Below are 11,031 nucleotides of genomic sequence, written 5' to 3'. Positions count from 1 at the left end.
GCTAAAGCTGAAACTCCAGTACTTTGGCCACCTCATGCGAAGAGTTGACTCATTGGAAAAGACTGTGATGCTGGGAGGGATTGGGGGCAGGAGGAGAAGGGGACAACAGAGGATGAGATGGCTGGATGGCATCACTGACTCGATGGACATGCGTCTCAGTGAACTCCGGAAGTTGGTGATGGACAAGGAGGCCTGGCATGCTGCGATTTATGAGGTCGCAAAGAGTCGGACACAACTGAGCGACTGATCTGATCTGAAGACACTGGAAAAGAGAATCTACAATATATGAGAAGAATTGTACACCATGATCAACTAGCCTAACATCTGAAAATCAATCAGTGTAATATACCATATCAGTACAATAAAGGACAAAAGCCACATGATCATCCCAACAGTTGCATAATAGGAGTATTTCACAAAATCCAATACCACCTCATAAAAAAAAAAAAAAAAAACTCCACAAACTAGGAATGGAAGGAAACTATATCAAGCTGATAAATGGAATCATTGAAAAATTGACCTAACCATGAAAGACTTAATTCCTTTCCCCTAAGAATCAGAAATAAGATGAAGATGTACACTCTGGCCACTTCTATTCAACATCATACTGAGATTGTAGCCATGGTAAGTAGGCAAGAAAAATTAAATAAAGGGGAACAAGATTGCAAAAAAAAAACAAGCAAAACTGTCCCCTTTTCAAATAACATGATATTGCATATGTTGTTGTTCAGCAGCTAAGCAGGGTTTAACTCTTTGCAATCCCATGGACTGCAGCTCACTGGGCTCCTCTGTTCTCTACCATCTCTCAGAGTTTGCTCAAACTCATGCCCATTGAGTTGGGCATCTAACCATCTAACCATCTCATCCTCTGCCACCCCTTCTCCTTTTCTCTTCTATCTTTCCCAGCATCAGGGTCTTTTCCAATGAGTCAGCTCTTCCCATCATGTGGCCAAAGTATTGGAGCTTCAGCTTCAGCATCAGTCCTTTCAGTGAATACTCAGGGTTGATTTCCTTTAGGACTGACTGCTTTGACCTCCTTGCAGTCCAAGGAACTCTCCAGCACCACAATTTGAAAGCATCAATTCTTCAGCACTCAGCTTTCTTTATGGTTCAACTCTCACATCCACATATAACTATGGGAATGACCATAGCTTTGTCTATGCAGATATTGTCAGCAAATCGATGTCTTTGTTTTTCAATGTGTTGTCCAGGTTTATCATAGCTTTCCTTCCAAGGAGCAAGTATCTTTTAATCTCATGTCTGTAGTCACCAATCCCGAAGATTTTGGAGCCCAAGAAAATAAAATCTGTCACTGCTTCCACTTTTTCTCCTATTTGCCATTAAGTGATGGGACCAGATCTTAGATTTTGGAATGTTGAGTCTTAAGCCAGCTTTTTCACTCTCCTCTTTCACTTTTATCAAAAGGCTCTTTAGTTCTTCTTCACTTTCTGCCATAAGGGTGGTGTCATCTGCATATCTGAGGTTATTGACATCCTAGAGGTCAGTCCAGTGACAGCAGAACAAAGAATGCTCCTACGTGCAGGATGAGATTTTGGTTTTGACATAGTTTCAAATTTTGGTCCACTTTCTTAGTCTATTTCTTCAGTCCTCCCTGAAATCCAGTGATCTGTATTACCCTCTCAGTCAATCCCATGTAGGCAGAATTGGTGTCTATTTTTTGGTAACCAAGAATCCTGACTGGTACTGGTATTATTGCTGTTTACTTTTCCTCCTCTCCTAATGATTTTTGCTTAAGAAAGGAAAAGTCTTTATAATTCCTAAAATAAATACATATTTTTAACCATTTCTAAGTGCTACTGCTCTCCCAATGTTTAATTCATCTTCATAATTTAACCATATAACTTAATAATAACCTTAGAAGACACATATTGTTAATCCTATTTTTATATGTGATAAAAGTGTTAGTCACTCAGCCACGTCTGATTCTTTGCAACCTCATAAACTGTAGCCCACCAGGCTCCTCTGTCCATGGAATTCTCCAGGCAAGAATACTGGAGTGGGCAGCCTTTCCCTTCTCCAAGGAATCTTCCTGACCCAGGGGTCAAACCTGGGCGTCCTGCATTGCAGGCAGATTCTTTACCATCTGAGTTAAAAGAGGTTAAATGATTGTCTAAGAGAGGATAGACCTCAGATGGAAATCTAGATCTGCTGAGCATGGACCCTGAGCAAGTTCTACTATAATAAGCTGTTTCCTTGATTTCCTGTCCTCAAAGCACAGGAAGTGTGTCAGCTTGCCTCTCCCTAAGGAGAATGGCACTGAGGTCAAGTAGAACCCACACTAAACAACATAAAAACTCAACAGTTAAAGAAATAGTTACATGAATTACTTACATGCAGTCAATGGAATAGGAAGCAGTCATCAACAGCTATGTTTTCAAAAGTATTTAATGACATGACAATATTAGTTGAAAATTTCAGAATAAACACTGTCAGAAACAAATCCAACTGTGCGATATATGGACATGCATGTGTCTCTTTATATATGTGTTATGTATTAGACAGATATAAAGTGCTAAACATTAATAGCAGAAAGATAAGAAGGGAAAACAGTATACATTTTGAGAAGAAATAGGAGTAGCAGGAGGTAGGCAATTATAAAGACAATAAATAGCTCCAGTCTTGGGCCTTGAAACTACTGGAGCCATGCAGTGTCATCGTGCGATACTCACCAAAAACCTATTGTGTGCTCAAGTTCCTGAGAAAGCCAAACCTTTCCTTTCAGGGTCGGAGATTCCCATCACTTTTGAATTGCCTCTGGCTTCTCCAAATAGCTTCTGGCTTCTCCAAATAGCCAGATCCTCCTATAGCTTCCTGAATGCTGACCTCTTCTGGCCATTTTTGATATTGCACCTCTTCCCTTGGAGACACTTAATCATCGAGATAGCAATCAACCTGTTGTCTCTTCACATGATGCAGATGAACTGAGACGACCAGAGGTGCCTGAGAGGCTAACGCTGCTAGAGACCCACTACCAATAATCCTCAATGTCCTTAGTATCAGTCTTGCCACTATCCAAATCCAAGTTCACCATGCACAGGCATTCTCAAGAGCTCGTTCATCACCTAGCTGTGGGCACTGGAGACTTCTCTGCTGTAGACATTTTTAGACTCAGGGAGTTTTTTTCCAGACAGGGTTTCCATCACTGATTTGAATTTTCTCACTCTCATCTGTGTTCCCTGGTTTTGTGCCTTTCTGTTCTCATCTCTGTCCCCTTTCTGCCTAATTGAACAGCACAGCTGGCTTTGATCATTATGAGTCTCCACACCAGACGAATTTGGCAGCAATATCAGTTATGAGAGAAGGAAGGCTGGGCCCTTGGATGACTGAAATTCCATCTGTCACTCCAGGGAGCTCTCAATGTAAGGGGGCTATGTCCTAACATCTAAAAGCAGGCTCCAAAGGTCTTCAGCTGTGGTGGGAAACAGAACCTTGCATTGGTCAGTCCTTATGGACATCACTCCACTACCAAGCAATTTCATGGGTAATAACACTATTGTAGCCACTAATGGCCAGCCAGCTTTCTTGCCAGCAACACAACCAGCCCAATACAATCACTTGATAAGGGCATTTGTCAGTCATACCAGCAGTATTTTCTCTTCATGCTGAGAGTTAATAGCTGGCTAGGATAGAATTAGAAAGCAAAGCTTTAACAGTGAAAACTATCCAACTGGTAAAATGCATCTGATGCCATTTATATTATGGTCATAGCCTGACAAACAATTTTGGATGGATTATTTTAGGTAGCACAGATATTCCATGATTGCCTTGGGATTTTCTAAGGGTCACTCCCTTAGAAAGCGTGTACACGATTTTTGAGCATTCCTGAGCAAATTTATGGCCAGTCTTTCTGAATTTAAATTGTGATAGAGCCCATTTAATGACAAACATTTCACCCCAGGAGTGAGAAAGAGGAGAAGGGAGAAGTGAAGAAGAAACAGGCATCACCATAATGAAGCAAGTGGGGGGCTGTTTAAGCAAGAAGCTGTGAAGCTTTGTGTTTCCAGTCTTCAGAGTCACAGTTGGAAGCACTGTCCTCGATCATGGTTTCCATTTCCACTGAATCTTTGTATCTTGCCTACGGCATGTCTGCTTTCAATTTAAGTCTAGTTTATTTCAGGCCTCTGGCCTGTGGAGTCCTGCTAATGACAGGGTTGTATAATCTGAACAATCTTTGTTTTCCTGGGGTGCAATTTCTTTGCCTTTGCAAGGAGCCTGGGAACACAAGTACCCATTATGCAAAAACATGCGATAAAGAGAAATATAATTATAATCAAACAGGAAGTATTTAAGAACCTAAACTTTCACAGATATAGAGAACAAACTAGTGGTTACCAGTGGGGAGCAGGAGGGGCAATATAGGATAGAGAATTCAGAGGTACAATTATTGTGTATAAAATAAGCCACCAAGGAGACTTCCCTGGTGGTTCAGTGGCTGAGACAGGGGTGTGGATTTAATCCCTAGGGCAGAAACTAGATCCCAGGTGCTGCACTAAGACCCGTTGCAGCCAAAAATATAAATATTAAAAAAAAAAATAAGCCACCAAGGATACATTGTACAGTACAAGAATTATCACCAATATTTTATAATAACTATAAATGGAATATAACCTTCAAAAATTGTGAATCACAATGTTATACACTTGGAATTTATATAACATTATATATCAATTATACCTCAATAAAAAAGTTTTTGAAAAAGAACCTAAACTTGGTCTTGGCACTATCAAAGATACAAGAGAAATATATCTTGGGTGAAATGTGTTTGGTGCAAGAAACAGAATATGCAGCTAAAATGGGTTTAATAGGTCAGAACAGTTATTCTTCCCCATAATGAAAGTCCTGGAGGCCAGGCAGTTCCAGGGTCAGTGTGGTCACTCGTCAATATAATAAGAGACCTGTGTTCCATACAGCTTTCCACTGTGCCACCCTTAAATTACTGACTCTCATTTTTGACATTTCTCCTTGGAGTGGCAGGATAACCATCAGAGATCCAGGCAGAAAACCGGAAATTTTATTTCCATGCATTTCTTGCAATCAGAGAGTTAAATATTGCCCAGGAACCACAGAGCTGATCTCCATTCAGGTCTTCAGTTCAGTTCAGTTCAGTTCAGTCGCTCAGTCGTGTCTGACTCTTTGTGACCCCATGAACCGCAGCACGCCAGGCCTCCCTGTCCAACTCCCAGAGTTTACCCAAACCCATGTCCATCAAGTCAGTGATGCCATCCAACCATCTCACCCTCTTTCATCCCCTTCTCCTCCTGCCCTCAATCTTTCCTAGCATCAGGGTCTTTTCCAATGAGTTAGCTCTTCACATAAGGTGGCCAAAGTATTGGAGTTTCAGCTTCAACATCAGTCCTTCCAATGAACACCCAGGACTGGTCTCCTTTAGGATGGACTGGCTGGATCTCCTTGCAGTCCAAGGGACTCTCAAGAGTCTTCTCCAACACCACAGTTCAAAAGCATCAATTCTTCGGTGCTCAGCCTTCTTCACAGTCCAGTTCTCACATCCATACATGACCACAGGAAAAACCATAGCCTTGACTAGACGGAACTTTGTTGGCAAAGTAATGTCTCTGCTTTTAAATATGCTATCTAGGTTGGTCATAACTTTCCTTCCAAGGAGTAAGCGTCTTTTAATTTCATGGCTGCAATCACCATCTGCAGTGATTTTGGAGCCCCAAAAAATAAAATCTGATACTGTTTCCACTTCTCCCCATTTATTTCCCATGAAGTGATGGGACCGGATGCCATGATCTTAGTTTTCTGAATGTTGAGTTTAAGCCAACTTTGTCACTCTCCTCCTTAATCAAGGCCTCTATAAATTTGGAAGACTCTGATAGATGCGTGTGAAGATCTACTTATCTTGCATTCTTCCAAGACAAGTCTCATATGTAAGTTCCTTACCTTATTAAAACTGCCACCTACCAATCTGAAGTGATCTACCTCTTTCTGCATTCTCTCTTTGCCCTCTGTGTGTAAGAGCCAATTTCAGATTCCACCCACCAAGTTCCCAAGGTTGCAAACCAACATTATCTGACCTTCAAATAAATAAAGCAAATCCAGATTTGGGATCATGCGAACTCTGCCTTGCACATGGCCTTTCAAAAAATATTTCAGGGACCAGCCCTCCAACTGGCATTTAGTATTTTGTACAAGAGTGATGGCTTATTGTATATAAAGGTGAGAATTGTTGAGCAACGTGTACAGTTCATGGAGAATAAAAGCAGCCTTCTCAGAAGCTAATAAAAGGCCATCTGGAAACACCCTTCAACACTGATGTTACATTTCATTTTTTAATGCACTAGAGATTGCATGGAAAATTAGGTTTTGTGAAAGCTAGCATAGTGGCATGTTGTTGCCTTTCCCTCAAACTTTGTCACTTATATTCATAATATTGTTTCTAAACTGACAAGGAGACAAATCAAATCCAATTTTAGAACCTACTTCAGTTTAGTTGCTGTAGATTTCTATATATCACAAATCCACAGCTTGGAAACAGACTAAATAAATATCATATCTTATGTAACAATGTCTTTTGATATCTTTAGTAGTCAAGATGAAGTAGAAAATCTGGTTTTTTTTCCTTCCAGTTTAATGAATGAAAAATTGTGTCCATTGTCTTCTTAGACAACCCACACTGTGCTTTCTCCCTCTCCCTGAAGAAAGTAAAACTGACATTCTTCAGTGTTTACTTTGAGACCTGTGTTCATATACAAAACATTCAAAGAGGGCATTAAAGTATACAGAAAACTGAGGCTCAGCAGGACAAGTAGATGAAGTTACCTACCACCCGACATCTGGAACGACAATAAACTAGAACCTGGGTCAGTCTAATGTCCAAGTTCATGTTCTTTCCGCAGCTGGACATGATTAACTGAGCGTGATCTGAGACTCTACCTCCTGGGTACACAATCATAAAAGCCTCAAGAGGGTGGTGTGTGTGTGTGTGTGTGTGTGTGTGTGTGTGTGTGATGGAATATTACTCAGTCATTAAAAAGGAATGAAATAATGCCATTTGCAGCAACATGGACAGACCTAAAGGTGACCATATGAAGTGCAGTAAGTCAGACAGAGAAATACAAATATTATATGATATCACTTATATGTGGAATCTAAAAAAATCATACAAATGAATTTACAAAACAGAAATAGACAGACATAGAAAATAAACTTGTGATTACCAAAGGGGATGAGGGGAGGGATAAATTAGGAATTTGGGATTAACATATACATACTACTATATATTAGAGAAGGAAATGGCAACTCACTCCAGTGTTCTTGCCTGAAAAATCTCATGGACAGAGGAGCCTAGTGGGCTACTGTTCATGAGATCACAAAGAATCAGGCACAACTGGGTGACTAAGCACAAGCACTATACTATATATAAAGTAAATAAACTTTATATAGTATTAAGTAAATAAACTTTATATAGTATAAAGTAAATAAACTTTTTTATACTGTATATAAATAAACAATTAAGGACCTACTGTGTAACACAGGGACTATCTTCAATATCTTACAGTAACCTATAAGGGCTTCCCTGACAACTCAGTTGGTAAAGAATCTGCCTGTAATGCAGGAGACCCTGGTTTGATTCCTGGATTGGGAAGATCTGCTGGAGAAGGGAAAGGCTACCCACTCCAGTATTCTTGGGCTTCCCTTGTGGCTCAGCTGGTAAAGAATTCACCTGCAGTGCAGGAGACCTGGGTTCGATCTCTGGGTTGGGAAGATCTCCTAGAGAAGGAAAAGGCTACCCACTCCAGTATTCTGGCCTAGAGAATTCCATGGACTGTATAGTCCATGGGGTTGCAAAAAGTCGGACACAACTGAGCAACTTTCACTTTCACTTTCTTTCAGTAACCTTTAATGGAAAAAAATCTGAAAAAGAATTTATGTACACATATATATATATATATATAAAATCAGTTTACACCAGAAACTAACACAACATTGTCTGTCAACTACAGTTCAAAAAAAAGTAAATACTTTTTTTTTAAAATGCCACACATCTAGAGAAGCCCTTTGGTCATCAGAAGGAAAAGAAAAAGAGATATGCATTTTCATATTGGAATCTGAATCTTAGAAACTGAGGACCCCAGATGGTGACCTCTGCCCTGGTGCCACCCCTCCCCAGCCCAAGTCCCCAGAGTGGGGTTGGGGAGTGCTTTCCCAGGCTCTAGTGGAGTCGCTGACTGCATCTGAGACAGAAAGACAAGAGCACAGATATTTGGGGAAAGCACCAGAAAAGATCGTGGGCAAAAGAGGCCTTGCAAGCTAAAGAATAAAGACACTGGGAGGCTTGAGTCGCAGAGGAGGGAAAAACAGGCTTAAAAGATTAACTTTATCTCTGTTACACTAATGAGTATACCTAGCTGCCCCAAGACAAAAAGCTCAACCATAGATTTTAACCTTATCTCTTCCTGTGCTTTCTTGCAGAAAATTCTCCTGCATTTCTTTCCCCTCACAGAAGCACTCCCCATTCCTGATAGCCACCCTGGAGGCCCTTGAGGCTGATCAAAGAAGTATGACGATTTGTGGAAATTACCAGTGACTATGAGACAAATCCTTCCATGTGTTATAAAAGCAACTTGCCCTAAGGAGCTGGCACGTCTCTTCCCCCTGCTTTCTTCTCCCTTGTGCACAGGCTATCTCTTTTAATAAAATTCTGTGCTTGTATAAGAGCCTTGTGGAAGATTCTCATTTCTACCGTATTGCTGTCCAGGAATCTGGCAAGGTTTGAGCAACACAGGGAGGGATGCTCCAGGTTCGCAGGATAGGCTACAAGGATTCAGAAGTCCCCGCCGGCCCGCCTGGGACGGAGTGCCCAGATATGGGAAGGCGAGCTAAAGGTTCCAAAAGGCAGCGGGAATCGAAGATGGAAAAGAGGGGAGACCAGGAGATGGAGAAGATGGCAGGCAGGTGGAATCTGGAAGGTGCCAGAAGTCGGAGCCAAAAGCGTGGAAGGCGCAGGGGCGGGGTGAGAGAGCTTCAGGGCTAGTGGCAGGGACCCCAACCCAGCTCACTCTCCTCAATCAGTCTTTTGAGCTGCGATGGCCCAGGGGAGAACACCAGGACATGGGTACAGCCTATTTTAGAGTCTCCTCCAGGCCTCCCGCAGCCGGAAGCCCCGAGACGCGGTGGCCACGCCGGGTCTGTTTCCACCTGGCGGGGCGGGGCACTTCGGTTCCCGCGCTTTTTCTGGAACCACGTGGAGAGCTCTACTTAGGGGCCCAGTGGGGACCCAAACAGCCCTGACCTAACGTCCCGGGGCACACAGGTCAAAGGAGCTTAGATTCTGTTCTCTTATCATCACCCATTTCCCAGGGACCCTGAAGAGGCTGCAGGCACACCCAAGCTGCTCAATGTGTCCTATTGAATCAAAAAAATTTTTTTAAACAGAAAGCTTTATACCCATCAGTACCCACAATTAGTTTGCTTCCACATCACCTGCATGTAGGTCAATACCATTTAGTGGACCCTCAGCAAAGATAAGAAGTAAAAGAGGTTTTTTCACCCTTGTGTGTGCACGCACACACGTACACACACACACACGTATGCATGCACACATACATGTTAAAAATACTCAAACTATTTAATGAAAATAAAGAGTTTGACAGAGGAAATGTGTCTATATTGAGGAGATGTACATACAGCATTCTCTAGCATACATATTTTCTTTCTCTATGGAACACACAGTTCTTGTTGACATTCTCTTTAGGAAAGCATCCTTTTGGACATATATATGTTGGGGTCTCCTGGTTCTTGAATAAAATTTGGCCTCAGCAAACCCATTGGGAATAGTGGGATAGCAAAGTGGATGAGAGCGTAAGTTATACACAGGTAACTGAAAAAACAAAACAAAAAACTTTGCCAATTTCCCATTGTCTAGGGGAACCAATTGCAAGAATGTGGCTTGGGAATTCCCTGGTGGTCCAGTGATTAAGATTGAGTTTTCACTGCTCCAAGCCTGAGTTTGTTCTCTGGTGGAGACTGAGATTGAATTTGAAAAAAAAAAAAAGGATGTGCCTCAATTTTCCCTTCTTCTCTGTCTACTCCCCACATTCTACTACTCACACAAATACCCATTTTACTCTCTTAGTTTCTTTATAATCTTTCCCAGATCAAAATGCATGTGTGTAAAAGCATCTAATATGAATTATCAACACGTTTCCCAGAGTTATTTACAGTTATTCTCAGTTCTAACTAGAATTAAAGATGTGGCCTACTTTTATAGGCATTTCTAGCACTACTAACCATGCAAGAAAGTGTATTTGGGGGTGGCATCTGTGAAATCATACTAGTTGATTATTTCTTCTCTTGGTCTACAAAGTAATTGTCCAACTGAATAGTGACTTTGATGAGAGTCAGAAATTTTGTGTTCTCAGACAAATGACGTGAGATCTCCTTGACATCATGCAGTTACAATCTTCCTATGAGTTTGTCTCCTGCAAACTGGCTACCATCTCCTTGAGAAGAGCCACGTCATATGTAGACATTATTTTTATTTCCAAGAGCTAGAACTGAGGCTAGCATAAAGTATAATAATTACTATAGAAAAACACTCATTGGTGTTTCACTGTGAGCTGCACAGTTCAAAGCACATTACACGTATTATCTCATTTAATCCTTAAGACAAACATTTGACATGGGCTTTGCCATTATCGCCCCTTCAAGGTGGAAAACAGCAATACCAAGTATGCAAGGCTATGAAAACTCATGGCTACAAAGAAGCCTCTCCCTGGAGTTGGGCAGTGCCACAACCCATGCAGAATTAGTAGCAGTCTTCTCAGTCAATGCTTTCAGAAACAAATATAATGGTCAACTGAATATTAGGCTTTCGAGGATTGACCACAAGATGGCAGAGTAGAAAGACATGAGCTGACTCCTTACAAAAACACCAAAATCACAACCAACTGCTGAACAACCATCAACCACAACAAAAACCTGCCGGAACCTACCAAAAAAGATGCCCTACATCCAAAGACGACGAAGAAGCCACAAGACAATAGG

Source organism: Bison bison, unplaced genomic scaffold (assembly GCF_000754665.1).
Source record: "Bison bison bison isolate TAMUID 2011002044 unplaced genomic scaffold, Bison_UMD1.0 scf7180017864487, whole genome shotgun sequence".
Taxonomy (NCBI): domain Eukaryota; kingdom Metazoa; phylum Chordata; class Mammalia; order Artiodactyla; family Bovidae; genus Bison; species Bison bison.
Note: the sequence above shows the minus strand (reverse complement) of the source record.